This window comes from Sturnira hondurensis, unplaced genomic scaffold (genome assembly GCF_014824575.4).
Source record: "Sturnira hondurensis isolate 20B ecotype Veracruz unplaced genomic scaffold, ASM1482457v3 Scaffold0010476, whole genome shotgun sequence".
Lineage (NCBI taxonomy): Eukaryota > Metazoa > Chordata > Mammalia > Chiroptera > Phyllostomidae > Sturnira > Sturnira hondurensis.
In genome coordinates, this window is record NW_028083107.1 from 75483 (window position 1) to 96455 (window position 20973).

The 20973-nt window shown below is 38.6% G+C and overlaps 1 protein-coding gene across 2 annotated transcripts in view; it reads left to right on the plus strand.

Moving 5' to 3' along the window:
• The first annotated feature begins 1584 nt into the window (after positions 1–1584).
• The window catches only part of GABRA3 (gamma-aminobutyric acid type A receptor subunit alpha3), a 386743-nt gene continuing 367354 nt past the window's right edge, over positions 1585–20973 (plus strand). For both annotated transcript variants that reach the window (XM_037059217.1, XM_037059218.1), the window contains exon 1: positions 1585–1744. The gene's annotated coding sequence lies outside the window, so the exon portion shown is untranslated. The remainder of the gene's footprint in view (positions 1745–20973) is intronic.

The following is a 20973-nucleotide window of genomic DNA, read 5'->3' on the forward strand; positions in this document are numbered from 1 at the left end:
TAGTTTAAACAGAAATAGCATACTGTGGGAAAAAATTTAAATGCCTGTTATGTCCTAGTCCCTGTATGTATTTTGAGGCCAGTGCTCTTTAACATACACAACGTAACTCACATTCAGCTAGATACCCTGATGATCATTTTGATTCTCTGACTAAATGTGCTGGAGAACAAATTATGAGGGGTTTTGTAAAAACACCTTTAATCCTAATCATGATATGCAGGTGGAAGCTAAACTCTTTGATAGGCACAGATTTCTACGCATACGCTCATATTCATATTACCCCTGAAACACTCAAAGTGGAATGTCTGTGAAGTGTGATTTGGGGTCCAATTTGGGTACTAAACTTTGTAGAACCTTTGAAATTGGTAGTCTATATATTCACTCTCCTCTATAGATCAATTCCTCTTTCACCTGGGATTTTCCTGTCTTAGAGTCTAGATTGCTAGGTTCAAATGGGGTTTTCAAGATCATCTACATCCATCACCATTCATTGTGCCATTGAGATAATGGGGAAGATTGAAGAGATGATTTGAAGGTAACAGTAGTTTTTCAGAGGAAGAACTCAAACCTAATTTCCTTTATTTTATTCTTAGTGTAGGTCTCTTTCCACCCCCTGTTGCTTTGTTATTATGCCCAGGTTTATTGTACCCCAATGAGAATATAATTATTTTATACTTTGAATTAATCTCCTTATTTCCCCCTCCTCTTCCCCTTTGTGCAAACTCTCATGTGGGCTCACACACTTATGTACACATATTCCCAGCAGTTTTTTGAAAGGAAAGCATTGTGGTTTTGCAGCTTTTCTGTTTTGCCTGAAGGGAAGCTCCAGCTGACAGTTCTGAATTGGGTTCATAATTCTACTTGGTTGGGGGTGGGGTGGCCTTTAGGTCATTGGAGGATCAATGTGGCTGAACCCTTTTGTCTTAGTGAGGTGGGAATGACAATCTTTGATGTATGATTTTCTAAAACCCATTTTTGTCCTCAGATGTAGAATGTTAACAGACAGGATTGTCAAATCTTTATTTGGAGCCTTCGCTAAGAACGCTCATCAATAAAGATGTAAGGGATAGAGACCACTTTCTCTGTCTTGAAGCAGCTTAGTAAGCATTACACATCAGCTAGGGTAATCCATACTTCCTTTATCCCATTCGCTTTTACTCTTTTGCTCTCTTTCTCTTCCCCTTGCTTCCTCTGCTCCTCCCCTTCTCTTTGAGCTTCCCTCGATTTCTCTGCTGGATACGTTAAGGAATAAAACAGTACTTTAGTCTTTCCTAAAACAACTACAGATCCAAAGCCTTGCAGCTCTGTATTTGGAGCCCCAGTACAGCTGCATGCTCCGTGGTAAATCTGAAGCCAGCAAAGGGGGAGGGGACAGGGAGGGAGGGAAGGAAGGAAGGAAGGAAGGAAGGAAGGAAGGAAGGAAGGAAGGAAGAGGGAAAGAGAAAGAGGGGGGAAAGAGAAGAAAGAGAGGGAGGGAGGGGAAAAGGAGAGAGAGAGAGAGAGAGAGAGAGAGAGAGAGAGAGAAGGGGGAGGAGAGAGGAAGAGAGGGAGAGGGAGGGTGAGGGAGAGCGAGAGCCCGCGCAAGCCAGCAAGCAAACCAGAGAGACAGAGGAGAGAGGGACCAGGATAGAGACCCAGAGAAAGAGAAGAGGAAGCAGAGCTCTGTGAGGGCTCAACCTCCAACTTGTTTCAGTTAATTCATCCTTTTCTTCTGTCCACTTCAGGGAAGTGACTGTGGCGCTTGGTAAGAAACCTAGATGTCCCTCCTTCCCCCTCCCCCAGCCTCAGGTCTTCTTTAGCGATAGCATCTCTCCCCCATACTGAGAGTCTTCTTGGGTTGGCCGGGAAGGCGAGACATGCTCTGCAGCTGTTATGCTATCCTGGGTTCCCTGTGGGGCTAGTGGAAGCATAGAGTCTGCATCTGGGCAGGAAGGCGCTGGGATAAAACCTGATTTAGGGAGGGGGTGTTGTGATGTGGTGTATGCGCGATTTGCTTCGTTGTCACTGAATTGTTTTGTTCTTCTTTGGAAGCAGGTCAGCATTGACCTTGCAAATTGCCTGGGGGGGGGGGGGCTCAGCTGCTTCAGAAAGCCATCCTATGGCCCTTAGCCAGAGCAGACAGCACTGTCATGACCCTCCAGACAGCCCTAGGCACAGGGAATGGAGTAATAGCTGGAGCTTCCTTTCTCCTTTAACTCTTTCTCTGCAGCTGCTTCTCCTTGCTGGAAATGAGAAAGAAGAACACTATGCAGTTCCTTTTCCTATCTCCCTATTACCTTCCCCAAATGCAAGCAAGCAGAAAGTTGTAAATAATTGCTTCCTTTAAAAGCAGATTGAGACCTACCCTGAGCTGCTTCACAAACTTGGGAGGCTTCTCTTGCTTCCCTGTGGGAAACCCCATTGCCTGTCCACTCCCCATCCCAGTTAGTTGAGCTGACAGGCTAGACCAGGGATTCAGATGCCTTACCCCCAACATGCTGGCAAACATGGCATTTGGTCCAGCTGTGTCCTTGGGAGGGAAGAAACACCTGATGGTTTGTCTGGAACTGGCTTCCAGTTTGCTGCTTCTCTGTGGCTGAGGGTTGCCTAAGCGGGAAGACTGGGGTAGGGGTGGCTGTTGGATTTAGAGAGACAGGGTGAGGAGCTAGTGTTCCTGTTGTGAATAATATGGCTTATTGAGGGTCAGCAAGTCTGCATGTCTAGAGCTATGCAAGGACTGGTTGAAGCTCTTATATAGCCTTTCTGAACTGGTAGGGGGAAGGGATCTGGTTGCTTGATGGGGGCTTTTTGAGTTTTCAACAGTGATGGGTCCATGATGTAATTATAACATCAATATTACTTATTGCTAATATTGCTGACTAATATTGCTTAGTAAGTGTTGGATCTTGGACTGAGGTTTAATGTGTATTATTCTTACATCAACCATATGAAGTAGATATTATTTTTATCTTTGATTTACTGATGAGGAAACTGAGGCACAGAAAAGTTAAGTAGATTTTCCAAGTTACAGAATAATTAAATGTCCCAATTGGGAATTAAAACACAGACAACCTGGTTCCAGAATGCATAGCCTACACCATTAAGCACTACTGCCTCCTTGGGGAGAATTTTGAACCTTTCTCTGTTAGGCAAATGTAGATACAGTAGGTAGGGTGCTACGTGGCAAGATTTGGGGGGGTTGGTTAAAGTAGTAGCCAGACCTTTGTGTAGCATAAGAGAAACTTATGTTGGAGCATAGTGACTGGCTATTGTGGAGCCAATCCTCAATAGGGTTTGCTGTAGGGACTGCCCAAAAAGCTTTCCTTGGCCAGCTTGTTTTCCTTTGAAAGGATGCCTGGAAAGACTTCACTTTGCCACTGTCAAAGCCTCATCCATCTCACGTTGAGTGAAAAAAAATTCCTTTTAGGACCATATTTTCTGAAGGTTTAGGGTCACCCTGTCCTGAAAATTTTAGAATACTAAAACCTTGGAACTGGAATGATTGCTAAAGATCATTAAGCCTTATTTCTTCACCCAGTTCTTTAATTTATCTAAGCATTCAATTTGTTGACTGATTTCTATTTGAACTCCCTTGCAAAGACAGAGAGCTCATTAGATGGATCTTTCTGTCTTTGAGAAACTCTGTCAGAAAATGATCTCCATTATAAGCTAAGCTCTGTCTCCCTATAACCTTTATTCATTGGTTCTTTGGAATTATATGAAACAAATTTGTTTCTTAATAATAGCTCTTCAGATAGTTGAAGGCAGCAATCACACTTTTCCTGTCAAGCATCAGATCTGACAAGATCATAAGTAAAGGGTTATCATTTGCTTCTTTTTGGTGACTAAACTTTTATTAATATGGTCTAGTATCCCATTCTCTTGATTGTCAGCCACAAACTAATTGTACTGAGCTTTCTAAAGCAGTGTTAACCGTGTATGTTCTTTTCCTTGGAAAACCTTTCTGTCTGATATCAAGTGGACTGATGGGAAGAAAGAAACTATTCTCTTTTCCTAAAGACCAGGAATCAATTGGTTCTAGTCCTTCTAAAAGCCCAGAAAATCCATTTAGCAGTCAGACAATAGGCATGGTGGAAGACTTGAGAAGCAGGGTTTAAGGGTAGTTATTATAAAGGAGACAGTTCAAATAGTGGTGATTCAAGGTTCATACCATATTTGGAAGGAAGAAGAAGAATTTGTTTCTGAGATACTTTCTGATAAAACAATGACATCACTGAGCGATGGTATTGAATGGGATTGGGTAAAATAGGAGTGAGCATGCAGCATGCTAGAGTGGAGAACTTACTTGGGTGTTAGCAAACATTAGTTCTATTCCTAGCTCTACCATTTTTCAGTTACCTTGGACACATGACCTTCTTTCTATGGACCTCAGTTTTTCCATCTGTAAAATGCTGAGGTGGAGGCTATCACCTCAGAATTTTTTAAAAATTTCAAGTAAACTATAAATTTCAAGGCTCTAAAGGTCTTCAGAAATCATCTAGCCAGTGCTTCTCAAACTTTAATGTGCAAAAGAATTCCCTGGGGATCTTCTTAAAATGCTAATTCGGATTCAGAGGATCTGAGGTGGCACCTGAGATTTTACATTATAATGAACTGCCAGGTAGTAATCCTGAACTTGCTGTTCCAGTGTTTGACAAAGTATCTTGGAGAAGTGGCAGGTTTTTTTTCAAATATTCCAATGCACCACAGACTGTAACTTTAGTAAAATACATTAACTATAAATTGCTAAAAAATAAAGAAAAATATGCAAAGTATAAATTTATAGTGTTATTATTAGCTTCAAAAGAGAAATAATTTTTTGCCAAATGCTGTAACATTTTGTAAGTGTTTATTCTCAATTTCTGTCATTAGAGTGTTGGTGCCTAATAACATATGTTCATGGGCAGGTACTGCTCTGTGGACCACACTTTGAGCAGCAGTATTCTAGGCTACCTGCCTAACTAATTTTAGAGGCCTAGATTGGGCCCAGTTAAAATTTCTAAATCATCTCTGCCAGGTGATCTCTCACCCTCAGGTTAAATGTCTTCTTTGATAAAGAACTTAATATCACCCTGGCTGGTGTGGCTCAGTGGATTGAGTGCTGGTCTGCAAACCAAAGGTTTGACTCCCAGTCAAGGCACATGCCTGGGTTGCAGGCCAGGTCCCCAGTGGAGGGTGCCTGAGAAGCAACCACACATTAATGTTTCTCTTCTCTTCCTCCCTTGCCCTCTAAAAATAAAGAAATAAAATATCTTTTAAAAATTAAAAAAATAACTTCATATCTTTCACTCCTCACCTGTGGCAGTTTCAATTTTGGAGCTCATGTGGTGCAGTTAGTGTGCTGTACTTATATGATAAATAACTTAATATCTTCATGAAAGAGGTATTGTGAATGTCATGAAAGTTTTTAAAGCTTATATAAATTCCACTCTTAGATTAAATATTCCAATCAAGTGGAGGCTGTGTCAGTCAAGTTTATTGTACCAGCAGCTACAAGCTAACGTATGGCATAGAACAGGTACTTAATAAATGTTTGCTAAGTGAATTAATAAACTACTTTGTATTAGTTGTGTCTTTTGGGGTCATACTGTCATTAAAGAAAAGTAATTTTGGTTTACTTCCAGTATTTGAGAGGCAGTATTTATCCTATTTTATAAATTTCTTATGGTGACTGGAAGGCTAGCTTATCCACTCTAAAGAGTTACATGGCATCCCAATTTTACTTTGAAGGAATTATAGGAAGCCAAATCTAAAGTCTTTACCTTCAATTCAGTCATTCTTCAATTCAGTCATTCAACAGCTGTTTACTCATTGATGTGGTTAGGCACCATATAGATAATACAAAGATGAGCAAAACAGACACCATCCTTGCTTACTTGGAGCTTATGGTTTGATGTGGAAGAAGCAATAAATCAGATTATCACACAACTGTGTTATTTCAGCAGCCATAAATGCTCTGAAGGAAAAGTGTGGGGATACGGGGCTATAAAGGCATATAACAGAGGAAATTGATCTTAGCTTTGGGTTTAAGAAAATCGTCCTTGAAGAAGTGATATTAAGGCTGAGTAGAGACATGAAGGTGGGGTGGGAGTGATGGAGGGGATAGAATAGTATTCTAGATGAGGGGAAGAACATGCAGGAGTTCACTGAAATGAGAAAAACAGTGAATTTGAGAAATATAACAAAAGCTGGAATGTCTGGAGTGAGCTGTTGTAAGGATTTTGGTCTTTATTCCAGAAACACAGAAACTGATGAAAGGCTTTTAATCAGGGCTAGTGATATGGTCTAAACTGAATCTATTTAGTACGTTTCTAAGTGCATACTATGAATCAAAGGAAATGAGAGACAGGCTGATTTAGCAATAGCCTCTGTCCTCCAAGATGACAAAGTAAGAGAGGGAAGAAGTATACAGACAACTATTATACTCAAAGAATGAGATCCACACCCATCAAAACAGAGGAAAGGGGCTTGTAGCCAAAGAGATCAAAGACAGTTCCTGAAAGTCATGTTTGAACTGGGCTTGGAAGATTAGACACATTTTGAACCTGCAGAGCTTGGAGGATGGGAATGGTGTTCTAGGCAGAGGCCAGAAAAGCAGAGGGCATGTATTGGAAAATAGTGAAATGCTCAGCTGTGTTTGGAGTAGAGTACATGGTGAAAGTCTATGAAAAATGTTTGGCAGGATGGGTTGAGAGCTTGACTGTAAACAAGATAGAATGCTAGCTTGGAAGATTAGGGTTGTGCTCTATATACTGTAGAGGATTGACTTCCTCATTTTGTGGATGAACAAACTGATCCTGAGAGGGGGAGTGACTTGATACGCTGAGGTCACACATAGATAGTACTACTGCTAGAGCCCAGCAAGAAGTGCTGGGTACAGTTGAAAAAATGTGGAATTTAAACTCTGGGAAGAAGTCACCTGGAGAGAGTGATTTGAAAGTCATTGATAAAGAGGTTGTTCTTGAAGTAGAAAGAAGGGATCCAAGGATATGGGAAAAACAAAGATGAGCCTGGGTGAAGGCTACAAAGGAGGAGAAGTCAGACCTGTGGAAGGAAAATTAGGAGAGTATAGTATTATGAAAGAGCCAAGAGAAGAGAGACTTTTATCCATTGGTTGGACAATTATTTTCAAATACATACCATTTACTAAGCATGGAGAATATAATGGTGAGCAAAACAGACATGGTTGTTGCCACCTTGGGGCTCATGGTTTAGATGGACAGATAGATGTTCTCTAAACTATTGAACTATATAGTTATACATTGTGCTTACTGTGTAGAGGAAAATGTACTACTTTAAGAAGAAATATATGGTCAACATTATTAGACTTTTCAGCAGAATTGAGTACTGGTAAATGACACCCCTCCCTACTAATAGTTCTCCCTACTCTTATGCTCACAGTGCGTACTAATGGTTAAGACTGGATGAGACATATTTATTTCGCAGAGTTTGGCAGATGATACTATTGTAAGGAATAGTCAGCTTCCCTCTAGCTTCATGCCTACAGAATCACAGGGTTACTTGAAAACTAGGTTATATGTCATGTTGTTTAACTGAAATTCTCAAAGAACCAGCCCTCTCTCCAGGTCCCCTGATTCTCCCCTATTTAACAAGTTAGAGAAATAGGTACTTGATAAGAAGAAAAAAATAAAGAATCAAATATTAAAAATATCTTTTTAAATGGGATTTCTGATAGCCTAGTCTAGAGTCTAGTCCTGGCTTGGATACAACTTCATCTCTTATGGCAAATGTCTTGTTTGAGCCTCAGTTTCTATAACTGTAAAATGAGAAGGGTTGGACTAGACCTAGATGATTTATAAAGATTCTTCCAGCTGTAATGTTGTATAGTTCATGCTCTGTTCTATATTACATTCTCATGGTTCTTAAGTTCAGGCTCAGTCACTTATTTATGCAACACTAAGGATTTGATATGGAATTCTGAAGATTGTTAATTTTGATGGAAGTATTCACAGGGTTTGGAAGTGATAATAGAAGGGCCTCTGCTTTGTTTCATTCCTGAGATTGCTGAAATCATGACTGTCCTGAAAGCTAAGGTCACTGTATTCTAAAATCTGTAGTAAATTTTAGTATTAGGTGGTATTTCCACTAGTGTGAAATAAACTAAGGGCACTGAAAAGAAAATTGGACAGAGTACTGTGAAAGAGAGGCACGGTGATTATCTCATATTTTGAAATGTAATGATGCAGGTAATCTCTTCTTAGGGTGGAAGATATTATAGTTAGAGGAAAATATTGGTTAGTAATAGAAAAATATTTTATGAGGTTTTGTTTCCCAGAAATTGTCATCAATTTGGCTCAAATAAACTCATAACAATTCTTACAGGTTTGGAAGTTTCTTATGTTGACAAGTTTTATCCTCAGTGTCTCTCCCAATTCTTGTAACATAAGAGGTTCTCAGATATTATTGAATAAAGGCATAGTCATGAGATACTAAACAGGGTGGAAAGAAGGGGAGATGCTTTAGCTCAAAATTCAGCACACCTATGTTCAGCCTCATTCCCAGAACTTCTCCTCATCCAAAATTCATCTTTATTTCATAGATAGAGAATTGAGAATGACAGGATCTCTCTTTCACCAGCTCTCACCTCACCTACAGGTTCTATAGTCCTGGTTTGTTGTTTATTACCTCCCTTTGGTACATTGCAGATGCACTGTTTCTCATAACCTTTCCAAGCACAATGCTTATGACTTGATCTTGACCCTGCATATCTTCATCCTGTCACCTGTTTTTCAGAAGACTGGGGTAATTAAGAGCAAATAAAAGTGATAAATATGGAATTAAAGAAAGAATTCCTTTGCTTCTCATTTGAGACAGAACAGTGGTTTACCACGGGGCAGGGCTTTGCCAGGATCTTATTCCTTCATAGATTCATAGACCAAGACCTCACCCTCTGTGAGGATCTGGAGAGGATAGGAACTTCTCTGGAATTAGAAAGACTGTCTCAAGGGCATCAGCAACATCTGCCTCAAATATGTATGATACAGGATGACAAACTGTTTAACCTTAAATCTTTTTTAGGCTGAGAGGAGGTGTACATGACTGAGTTAACAAAAATAAGATAAAAGCAAAAGAACCCCATGATTTTAAAGGTATTGGTATTTGTACATACTATGTGTCCTCACCATATACAGAAGGAAGACTAAAAATGTCCAGTATGTATATTTTGAAAGGTGCTTTCCTATTTTAAAATAATTTCTTAAAAGGAATCAAGTATTACATAGATTTTTGAAACAGAAGGGGAGGTGAATATGATCATAGCATAAAATAACTTAAGAATATTACAACAGGAGCTCAGAAATAGCAGAGTTATTACCAATTATGTAATGGGAGTCTTATCACCCACTATGTATGGTGTTATTTTTTTCAGGGTGAATAGTCCCAGGAAAGGTTGCTTAAAACCATCTGATGATAGTTGTAATTGTTAGCAAGTTCTTCTTCATACTAACTTAAAATCTGTCTTCTGAATCTAACCTATTGGTTGTGCTCCGCTGAGGAACAACTAGGAGTGCTGAGTAATTTCCATTTCCCTTCCCTGCAATAGTCATTTAAAAGTTTTAAGATAATTTTATCTTTTTTCTAGGCCATATAGTCCCAATTCTTGAGCTCATATGACATGTGTTTTGAGTATCTCTTATGGGAGATGCTTCATTTTTCAGTACTATCCTTAATATACTATGTTCAAATCTAGACTTGGTACTCTAGGGATGGCTGACCAGAATGAGCATTTAAAAATGTTTGTACATTTACTAATTTCTCTTAAAACTGTAATATCTACCTTTAAACTGTTTTTCTCTAGTTAGAAAAATAAAACAGCCTCATAGTAGACAATTTAGAAAATGGAGAGAAGTTAGCACAACCTCTAAATACTTACTCCAAAGATAGCTTGTTCTACTTCCCTCCAGATGTGTTTCCATGTTTACAAAATTAGGATCCTACCTTATATGTACTATTTTATATTTGGCTTCTTCATTGGTATTATATTGTGAGCATTTCCCCATGTGATTCATCACTCTTTAAACAATTTTGAGAGCTGCATAATTTTCAGTTGTACAATTTATACCATAATTATTTAATGGATTTTGTATTGGTCATTTAAATTATTTACTAATTTAAAAAATCATTTACTTATTTTCAGAGAGAAGGAAAGGGAAGGAGAAAGAGAGGGAAAGAAACATCAACATGTGGTTGCCTCTCATGCACCCCCAACTGGGGACCTGGCCTGTAACCCAGGCATGTGCCCTAGCCTGGGAATGGAAACAGAGACCCTTTGGTTCATAGGCTGGCCCTCAATCCACAGAGCCACACCAGCCAGGGTGGTCATTTAAATTATTTTCGATAGTAAGTTATCATGAATAGTCCTGCAATGTATACCTTTAGATATCTATCTTTGCTTCTTTGATCCACACCTCTTTCAGGTCTTTATTCAAAAGTCACCTCAGTAAGGTTTTCTGTAATGACTACACAAATATGCAAACCCTTCTTTCATACACACTTACTCTTCTCCTTTTTTGCTTTATTTTTTTCTCCTTGGTCTGTATCATCATCTAATAGACTAAGTATTTTACTTGTTGCCTGGATCCTGTATTAAAATGTAAGTTCCTTGAACACAGGGATTTTTCTCTGTTTTATTCATTGTAGTATCTCCCAATACCTAGAACAATGTCTGACATGCTGTAGATCCTCACTAAATATTTGTTAAATGAATGGTTTTCTTAATATGGGTTTTTATAAGAGGCATTACTGGGCTTAAGGATATAAAAAATTTAAAGGCTCTTGATATATGTGTGAAGTTGGCACACTGTATAAGATGGCCAGTTTCTGCTCTTATACCTATGTCCATGCTGGCTATTATCATTCTTTTAATAGCTTTGATAATCTGATAGAGGCAAATGGTGTCTTCCTGTTTTTGTATGTTTCTTTTATTATAGTGAGTGTGAATACTTTGTGTTTCTTGGTCACTTTTGTTTCCTTCCTATGAACATACGAAGATCTGACCAGAAGGTATCTGGTCATGTAATATGAAAAGCAGAGACATATATTAAAGATGATACAAGATACAAGAAACATTGTACATAGGACAATGACACCTCAGTGCCCTTCAAAGTAGGCACTTTGGGACTTCACACAGTTCTCCCAATCACCATCAGGTTCCCTGCCATGTTTTACTGAATCTCATTGATAGTCTGAAATCTCTTCCCTTTCAAAGGTGATTTTAGTTTTGGAAAAAAAACGAGAAGTCCCAGGGCACCAAATGTGGGCTGTGGGGCGCTGAGTTACTTGGGTGATTTGATGTTTCAACAAAACATTCTGCAAAGAGGGAAACTATTATTTAAATATTAACTTCTATTTCTTTCACTTTGTTCAAATTTATTATTACAAATTTATAGTTTACATTTACAGGGGCATCCAAACTTTTGGAATCTCTGGGCCACACTGGAAGAAGAATTGTCTTGGGCCATGCACTAAATACACAAACACTAACAAAAACTTATGAACAAAGAAAAAGTTTTTAAGTAAATTTATGATTTTTGTGTTGGGCCACATTCATAGCCATCCTAGGCCACGTGTGGCCCATAGGCTGTGGGTTGGACACCCCTGATTATGAGTTTATTTTCTTGTTTTTTTTCTTTTTAACCTTGGAATAATTTTAAATATTTTGAAAGAAACTTGGAGAATTAACTAAAACAGTAAACAAATAACCACTATATACTGCTCAGAATGAACAAGTCTTAGCATTTTGTCATTTATGCTAAAGATATATTTTCTTTTTAAATATAGTTTATTAATTATACAATTACAGTTGTCCCATTTCCCCCCTTCACTCCCCTCCACCCTTCACACACTCTCCCACCCACATTCCCCTCTTTAGTTCATGTCCATGTATCATAATTATAAATTCTTTAGCCTCTACATTTCCCATACTATTCTTACCCTCCCCCTGTCTATCTTCTACCTACCATCTATGCTACTTATTCTCTGTAACTTTTCCCCCTCTATTCCCCTCCCATTCCCCTGTTGCTAACCCTCCATGTGATCATCATTTCTGTGGTTCTGTTCCAGTTGCTTGGTTGTTTTTGTGTTTGTTTTGGGTGTGGTTGTTAATAATTGCGAGTTTGCTGTCATTTTACTGTGCATATTTTTTATCTTCTTTTTCTTAGATAAGTCCCTTTAACATTTCATATAATAAGGGCTTGGTGATGATGAATTCCTTTAACTTGACCTTACCTGGGAAGCACTTTATCTGCCCTTCCATTCTAAAAGAGAGCTTTGCTGGATAGAGTATTCTTGAATGTAGGTCCTTGCCTTTCATGACTTTGAACACTTCTTTCCAGCCCCTTCTTGCCTGCAAGCTCTCTTTTGAGAAATCAGCTGACAGTCTGATGGAAACTCCTTTGTAGGTAACTGTCTCCTTATCTCTTGCTGCTTCTAGGATTCCCTCCTTCATTTTAATCTTGGGTAATGTAATGATGATGAGTCTTGGTGTGTTCTTCCTTGGGTCCACCTTCTTTTGGACTCTCTGAGCTTCCTGGACTTCCTAGAAGTCTATTTCCTTTACCAGATTTGGGAAGTTTTTCTTTATTATTTGTTCAAATAAGTTTTCTACTTGTTGCTCTTCCTCTTCTTCTGATACCCCTATAACTTGGATGTTGGAATGTTTAAAGATGTCCTGGAGGTTCCTAAGCATCTCCTCATTTTTTTTTGAATTCTTGTTTCTTCATTCTTTTCTGATTGGTTGTTTCTTTCTTCCTTCTGGTCCACTCCATTGATTTGAGTCCCAGTTTTTTCCCCATCACTATTGGTTCTCTGTACATTTACCTTTATTTCACTTAGTGTAGCCTTCATTTTTTTCATGTAATTTGTGACCAAATTCAACCAGTTCTGTGAGCATCCTGATCACCAGTGCTTTGAAATGTGCATCTGATAGGCTGGCTATCTCTTCATTACTTAGTTGTACTTTTTCTGGAGCTTTGATCTGTTCTTTCCTTTGGGCCATTTTTTTTTGTCTTGATGCACCTGTTATGTAGTGAGGGGTGGAGCCTTAGGTGTTCTCCAGGTCAGGGCAACCCAGTTGCTGGGTTGTGATGCAGTATGTTGGGGAGGGATCTGAGAGGGAACAAAGGCTCTTGCTGTGCTTTCTGCCAGATTTCAGTCCCTTCTGCCTATTCTCCCAAGTAAACTGGGCCCTTCTAGTGCCAATTCCCAGGTGAGTGGGTTTGTGTACATTCTTGACCCTGTGGGTCTCTCCAACAAACTCTCCTGTGAGGCTGGGAGTTTCTCCTACTGCCTCAACACCACTGGTGTTTTTCAGTTGTTGTTTTGAGGCTTTATTTCCCCACACTGGAACTCTGGGTTTTGCAGTCTGTCCCACTCCCCAGTTTTACTTTGTTTATCTGCACACAAACACAGGACTGCCCAATCCACCAGCTGCCTTGTGCACCATGCCCATCCATCATCTATCACCTTGCCGGGTCCTCCCGCAGCTGCCTTGTGCACCTGGGTCTGCCAGCCGCTGCTTTGCTTAGAGCCCTCTCCATCTGGCTGCCCAGCTCCGCCCCTCCTATTGGTCTGGATGAATGTTTGTTCTATAACTGCTTGGTTGTTGGACTTCCATACAGTTCAATTTTTGTCCATATTGGTTGTTTTTTAGTTTCTAAATTTTTTGTTGTCCTTATTTTGGTTGTGCAAGGAGGCACAGTGTGTCTACCTATGCCTGTATCTTGGCTGGAAGTCCTGAAGATATATTGTAATAAAATGAAACATTTCAGATAAAGTTTATCTTCCCTTGTATCTAGCTCCAGCTTCATTTGCCTCCACATCCTTCCAAAACAATATCCAGAGACAACTACATTTGCTAACTTTTTTGTTTGGTCATGTTTTACTTAGTGATTTGTATGAGTTCTTTTTTCCTCCTTTTTAAAAGTATATTTTGTTGATTATGCTATTACAGTTTTCCCAATTTTCCCCCTTTATCTCCCCTCCACCCCCAACCCTCCAGCATTCTGCCCCTTAGTTCATGTTAGTGAGTTGTACATGTAAGTTCTTTGACTTCTCTGTTTCCTAAGTCATTCTTAACCTCTCCCTGTCTATTTAATGCCTATCAATTATGCCTCTTATTCCCTGTACCTTTTCCCCCCATTCTTTCCCTCTTTTTCCCCACTGAGGACCCTCCATGTGATGTCCATTTCTTCAATTCTGTTCCTGTTCTAGTTGTTTGCTTAGTATTTGTGTTCATTTTTTTAGGTTCAGTTGTTGACAGTTGTGAGTTTGTTGTCATTTTACTGTTCATAGTTTTTGATCTTCAAATTCTTAGGTAAATCTCTTTAACATTTCATATAATAAGGGCTTGGTGATGATGAACTCCATTAATTTTACCTTATCTGGGAAGGCCTTTATTTGCAGTCTGGTTCACCACCTCACTGCGGGTCCTTTCAGCCAGGCCTGCTGGCTCGGTGCGCTGCCTTGCCATGGGATCTCTGTCCGCCCATCTGCCTTGTCTCACTCCTACTGGTCTGGTTGACTGTTTTTTTAATTCCTCATTTGTTGGAGTTCCATGCAGTTTGATTTTCTGCCACTTCTGATTGTTTATTGTTTTTATATTGGTTGTTATCTTCCTTTCGGTTGTGCAAAGAAGTGAAGGATTTTTGTCTATTCCTCCATCTGAGCTGGAACTCAAATTTTTTTCTGAGTTCTTTGTATATTCTAGATACTAATGTTTGGTTAATTACACATGTTACATATATTTGCTTCTAGTATGTCACCTTGGCTTTCTATTTTTGTTTATAGGATTCTTTATCATGCAAAAATTTTAAATTTTCACAATAATTTTATTAATCTTTTTCCCTACAGGAATTTTGATTTTTATGTCACATTTTAGAAATATTAAGAAATCTGACGCTGGAACATAAAAATTTTTTTCTAACTTTTTTTGTAGTGTTTCAAAATTTTGCTTTACACATACTTTTTAAAACCATCTGGATTTTATTTCTGCATGTGATGAAAAATATGGGTCAATTTTTTCTATGTCAAATACCACTTGTTTCAATACCATTTATGCATAAGTGATTTAGAAGGCAAACTCCATTATATTACCTAATTTCTACAAATGCTCGGGTCTATTTCTAGGCTTTGTGCTGTAGTAATCCATTTGTCTATACTCATTTTAATTATGAATACCTTATGAATGCTGATATTTAAAGGTCAGTTATTGTTCATTATCTGCCCTCACCTAACCCACACCCATACCACTTACCTTTTCTTTCTGAATTGTCTTATGTTGGGTCCTTTTCTCCTTTATCTTAATTATGTAATAATATTTAAAAATATTTTATTGATTGTGCTGTTACAGTTGTTCCAATATTTCCTCTTTTGTCCCCTACACCCAGCAAGCCCTACTCCCCTCAGACTATCTTACCACCTGTTTTTTATGTCTGTGGGTCATACATATAAGTTCTTTAGCCACTCCATTTCATTTGTTGTACTTTACATCCCCATGGCTATTCTGTAACTATCAATTTATATTTCTTAATCCTCTTACTTCTTCACATATTTCCCCAAACCCTGCTCCTTTCTGGCAACCACCAAAAGCTCTCTTTACCCATGATTCTGTTTCTGTCCTTGTTTGCTGAGTTAGTTTTTAAGATTCATTTGTTGATAGGTATGTGTTTATTGTCATTTTATTATTCAGATTTTTAATCTTTTTATTAAATACGTCCCTTTAACATTTCATATAATAATGGTTTGGTGACAATGAACTCCTGTAGTTTTTTCTTGTTTGGGGAGCTCTTTATTTACCCTTCAATTTTAAATGACAGCTTTGCTGGGCAGAGCAATCTTGGCTGTAGGTCCCTGCATTCCATGACTTTGAATATTTCTTGCCAAATCCCTTCTATCCTGCAGTATTTCTTTTGAGAAATCAGGTGAAATTCTTATGGGAAATCCCCTCTAGGTAACTAAATGCTTTTCTCTTGCTACTTTTAAAATTCTTTCTTTATCTTTGACCTTTGGTATTTTAATCATGATGTGTCTTGATATAGGCCTGTTTACATCCATCTTGTTTAGGACTCTCTGTGCTTCCTGGACTTCCATGTTTATTTCCTTCACCAAATCAGGAAGGTATTCTTTCATTATTTTTTCAAGTACAGTTCCAATTTCTTGCTCTTTCTCTTCTCCTTCTGGCACCTTTATGATGTGAATGTTGGAACGCTTGATGTTGTCCCAAAGGCTGCTTATACTATCTTTAATTTTTGGATTCTTCTTTCTTCTTGTTCTGATTGCTTGTTTTTTGTCCCTTATGTTCCAAATCATTGATTTGATTCTCAGCTTCATCCACTGTACTGTGGATTCCCTGTAAATTGTTCATTTCCATTAATATTTTCTCCACTTCTGCCTGGCTCTTTTTTTATGCTGTTGAAGTACTCAATGAGTTCCTTAAGCATCCTTATAATGAGTGTTTTGAACTCTGCATCTGAGAGACTGCTTGTCTCCATTTTGTTTAGTTCTTTTTCTGGAGTTTTGATCTGTATTTTTTCATTTGGGCCATGTTTCTTGCTCATTTTGGCAGCCTCCCTGTGTTTGTTTCTATGTATTAAGCAGAGCTGCTGTGATTCCCTATCTTGGTAGCATGGCGTAATATAGTAGGTGTCCTGTAGGGTCAAGTGGCACAGGCCCTGTCACCCAAACTGGATAATTAAGGTCTACCCTCTGTGTGGGCTGAGTATATCCTCTTCTTGTAGTTGATCCTTATTTGCTGTTGGCAGGTCAATGGGAGGAATGTACCCAGACCAGTCAGCTCCAAGGACTGGCTGTGACCACTGACCACCGATCTCCACCTTCCATGGAGGACTAGCTGTGTAGGGGCCAGGTGGTGGTGCTCTGATGTGGTCTATAGCTATCTACTGGGTACACAGGCTCTGGGGTACCCAGGTACTGCAGATTAGGGTAAGCCACCACCTGTCTTTTGCCTGGGGTCCTCTAGCATGAGGTTCAAAACAATCTCAGATGGGTGCTACCTGTGCTGGGTTTGGAGGTTCCCAGGTGGAGCCAAATTGTGATCCCAAGCTGGCTGCTGCTCTTCCCATGCCTGAGGACGCTTAGCCAGAGGAATGAGGCTGGGGGTGGGTTGTAAATTGTGTGAGGCAGAGCCTCAGGTAAATGCCAAGGTAAGCCAAAATGATGGAGTCTCAGATATGGCACCCACCTGCCAACTCTGTGGCTCTGTGGGAGGATGGCTCAGAAAAGGCACAATGGCCCATGCCCACCTTTCAGTCTAGGAGAAAGCTGTCCCCCAGCTCTCACCTTGATGCCAGCCACTTCAGTTTATCCCTGTATGCTACTAGTGCCTTTCAAACTGCTACCCTGTTGGTGTTGGAACTCACGGAGTGAGTCTGTATAAGTTTCAGATAAGCCTTTTAAGGGGAACTGCCATGGAGTCCTTTAGTTTTTGTCACAGACTCCAATCGTACTGGTTTTTACAGCCAGAAATAATGGGGACTTGTCTTCCTGGTTGGGGGAGGCATGATGTGGGGCTGGGACCCCTCACTCCCAAGATATCCCTCCCAGGTATTTGTCCACCCTACATGGGTGTGGGACATGTAGGTATTATTCATCTCTGCTTCTCCTACTTTTCTGGATTGATGTGATTTCTTTAGTTCTGTAGTTGTTGGGTTTCAATTCAAGTTGATTTCTGATGGTTCTGAGTGGTCTTTTCTTCTGTAGTTTACTTGTAATTTTGACGTGATTGTTGTGGGAGGAGGTATGCTGTGTTTATCTATACCTCCATCTTGACTGGAAGTCAAAACTAATATTTTTTTATTTTTATAGATTTTTTTATTTTTATTTTTTGAGATTTTCGAGTTAATATTTTCTATTTTGATAGGAAAAGAAGGCGATTACCACAATAAGTCTGTAAATCACAGCAAGAAGCAAAATAAAATTATCCATAATTTTACTAAAATTATAACTATAATTTTAAATGTATTTCTTTCTGTATTATTATTTTTTTGTTGTTGTTCAAGTACAGTTGAACAATTTCCCTCCCCCCACTCCCTCCTACCCCAGCCACCCCACTATCCACCCCTGATCTCTTCTCCCCTTGGTTTTGTCCATGTGTCCTTTATAGTTGTTCCTGAAAACACTTCCCCTACCCCCCATTATTCCCCCTACCTCCCCTCTAGTTACTGTCAGTATGTTCTTAATTTCAATGTTTGTGTTTATATTCTGCTTGATTGTTTATTTTGTTGATTAGATTCCACTTATAGGTGAGATCATATGGTATTTGTCTTTCACTGCATGGCTTATTTCACTTATCACACTGCTCTCCAGTTCCTTCGATGCTGTCTTGAAGGGTAGGAGCTCCTTCTTTCTGCTGCATAGTATTCCATTGTGTAAATGTACCACTGGTTTTTGATCCACTCATTTACTGATGGGGACTTAGGTTGCTTCCAGCACATGGCTATTGTAAATTGTGCTGCTGTGAAAATTGGGGTGCACAGGTTGTTTTGGATTGGTGATTCAAGGTTCTTAGGATATAATCCTAGCAGTGGAATTGCTAGGTCAAAAGGCAATTCTATTTTTAGTTTTCTGAGGAAATTCCATACTGTTTTCCACAATTGCTGCACCAGGCTACATTCCCACCAACAGTGCACTAGGGTTCCCTTTTCTCCACAACCTTTCCAAAAGTCATTGTTTGTTGCTTTGTTTATGATGGACATTCTCACTGCTGTGAAGTGGTATCTCATTATTGTGGTTTTAATTTGCGTCTCTCTGATGGCTAGTGATGCTGAGCATCTTTTCATATGTCTCTGAGCCTTCTTTATGTCCTCCTTGGAGAAGTGTCTGTTCAAGTCCTTTGCCCATTTTTTAATTGGGTTGTTTGTCTTTTTGAAGTGGAGTTGTGTGGGTTTTTTACATATTTTGGAGATATAACCCTTGTTGGAGGTATCATTGGGCTGCTTCCATTTTTGTGTGTCTTCCTTAATTTCTTTCTTCAGTGTTGTGCAGTTTTCTGAGTACTGGTCTTTTACCTCCCTGGTTAGGTTTATTCCTAGGTACTTTTTTTTCTTGTTGCTATATCAAATATAGCAAGGGTTTTTTTTACCTGACTTCTGTTTCTGATATTTTATTGTTGGTATACAAAAATGCCATTGATTTCTGATTATTGACTTTGTATCCTGTTGTTTTGCCAAACTCACTTATTAGGTTCAAGTAGTTTTCTGGTGGAGTCTATAGGATTTTCTATGTACACTATCATGTCATCTGCAAACGACAGTTTTGCTTCCTCCTTTCCAATTTGGATGCCTTTTATTTCCTTTTCTTGTCTGATTTAAGTGGCTGGGATTTCCAATACTGTGTTGAATAGGAGTGGTGAAAGTGGACAACCTTGTCTTGTTCCTGATCTTAGTGGGAAAGTTTTTAGTTTTTTCCCATTGAGTATGATGTTGGCTGTAGGTCTCCCCTATATAGCCTTTATCATATTGAAGAATGCTCCCCCTATTCTCACTTTGCTGAGTGTTTTTATCATAAATGGGTGCTGTACCTTATCAAATGCTTTTTCCACATCTATTGATATGATCATGTGATTTTTATCTTTTGTTTATGTGATGTATTACCTTTATTTATTTGTGAATATTGTACCATTCTTGAATCCCTGCAGTGAACTACTTGATCATGGCATATGATCTTTTTAATATATTGCTGGATGCAGTCTACCAGTATTCTGTTGAGGACTTTAACATCTATGCTCATATGTGATATTGGCCTGTACTTTTATTTCTTTATTATGTCTTTATCTGGTTTAGGTATTAGGATGATAGAAAATAATATATATTTTTTAATTTCAAGAATATCATATTGGTTTTCTTAAAATTTTACTGAATTATAGAATGACATAGAGAAAAATTGACAGATTTTTGATAAAGAGATTTCTTATTCATAAATATTGTTTTAGTCTTGGTATTCAAGTTTATTTTTACAATTGTTGATAGAATTTTGTAATTTTACTAATAATACTTTTAGATACAAGACATATTTCTCAGCATCTTTTACATTTTCAGTAAGGTTTATTTATATAAAATTTCCCCTTTGAGATTATACATTTCAAAGAATTTTTACAAACATATGATCAAGTAACCACCATCACAATAGAAATATGAAATATTTCCCTCACTCAAAAGTTTCACTTGTGCCCCACTACAGTCAATTTTCTCCCTCCACCTACTACCCTGGGAAACCATGCATCTGTTTTCTTCCTTTATTTTTTAAAGGATTTTAATTGTTCAGTTTTAGAGAAGGGAAGGGAGGGAAAAAGAGAGGGAAAGAAATATTAATGTGTGATTGCCTCCTGCACACCCTCTACTGGTGACCTGGCCCACATGTGCCTTGACTGGGAATTGAACTGGCAGGCCTCTAGTTCACAGTCTGGCACTCAATCCTCTGAGTCACACCATCCAGGGCTGTTTTCTTCCTTTATGATTTTAGATGGTAAGCAAATAGGACTCTCAAATGCTGTTTGTAGGAATATAAAATAATGTAGGTACTTTCAAAAAGAGTTTGGTAGTTTCTCATGAAGTCAGACATTTATTTCTCATAAAACCAAGAAATTTCCCTCATAAGTATTTATTTAGTATAAATGCAAACATAAGTGCAAAGAAAACCTGTATAAGTGCATCTGTAACAGCATTACTTATAATAGATTAAAAGTGGCAACAACACAAATACCCATCACAGAGTGAATGGATACTCTCTCTAGTCAGCAATAATAATGAACACACCCTTTATGAGTTGCGAGGGATTTTGTCATGAATGTTGATTGGGATTTTAGAATGCTTTTTCTGTATCTATTGAAATTCTTTTTAAAAGTCTGTTGATATGGTGAATTACAGTGATTATTTGTCAAGTGTTGAGCCACCTTTGTATTCTCAGGGTAAAACTCCACTTGGTTATGATATATTATTGTATTAATATATTATTTACTAA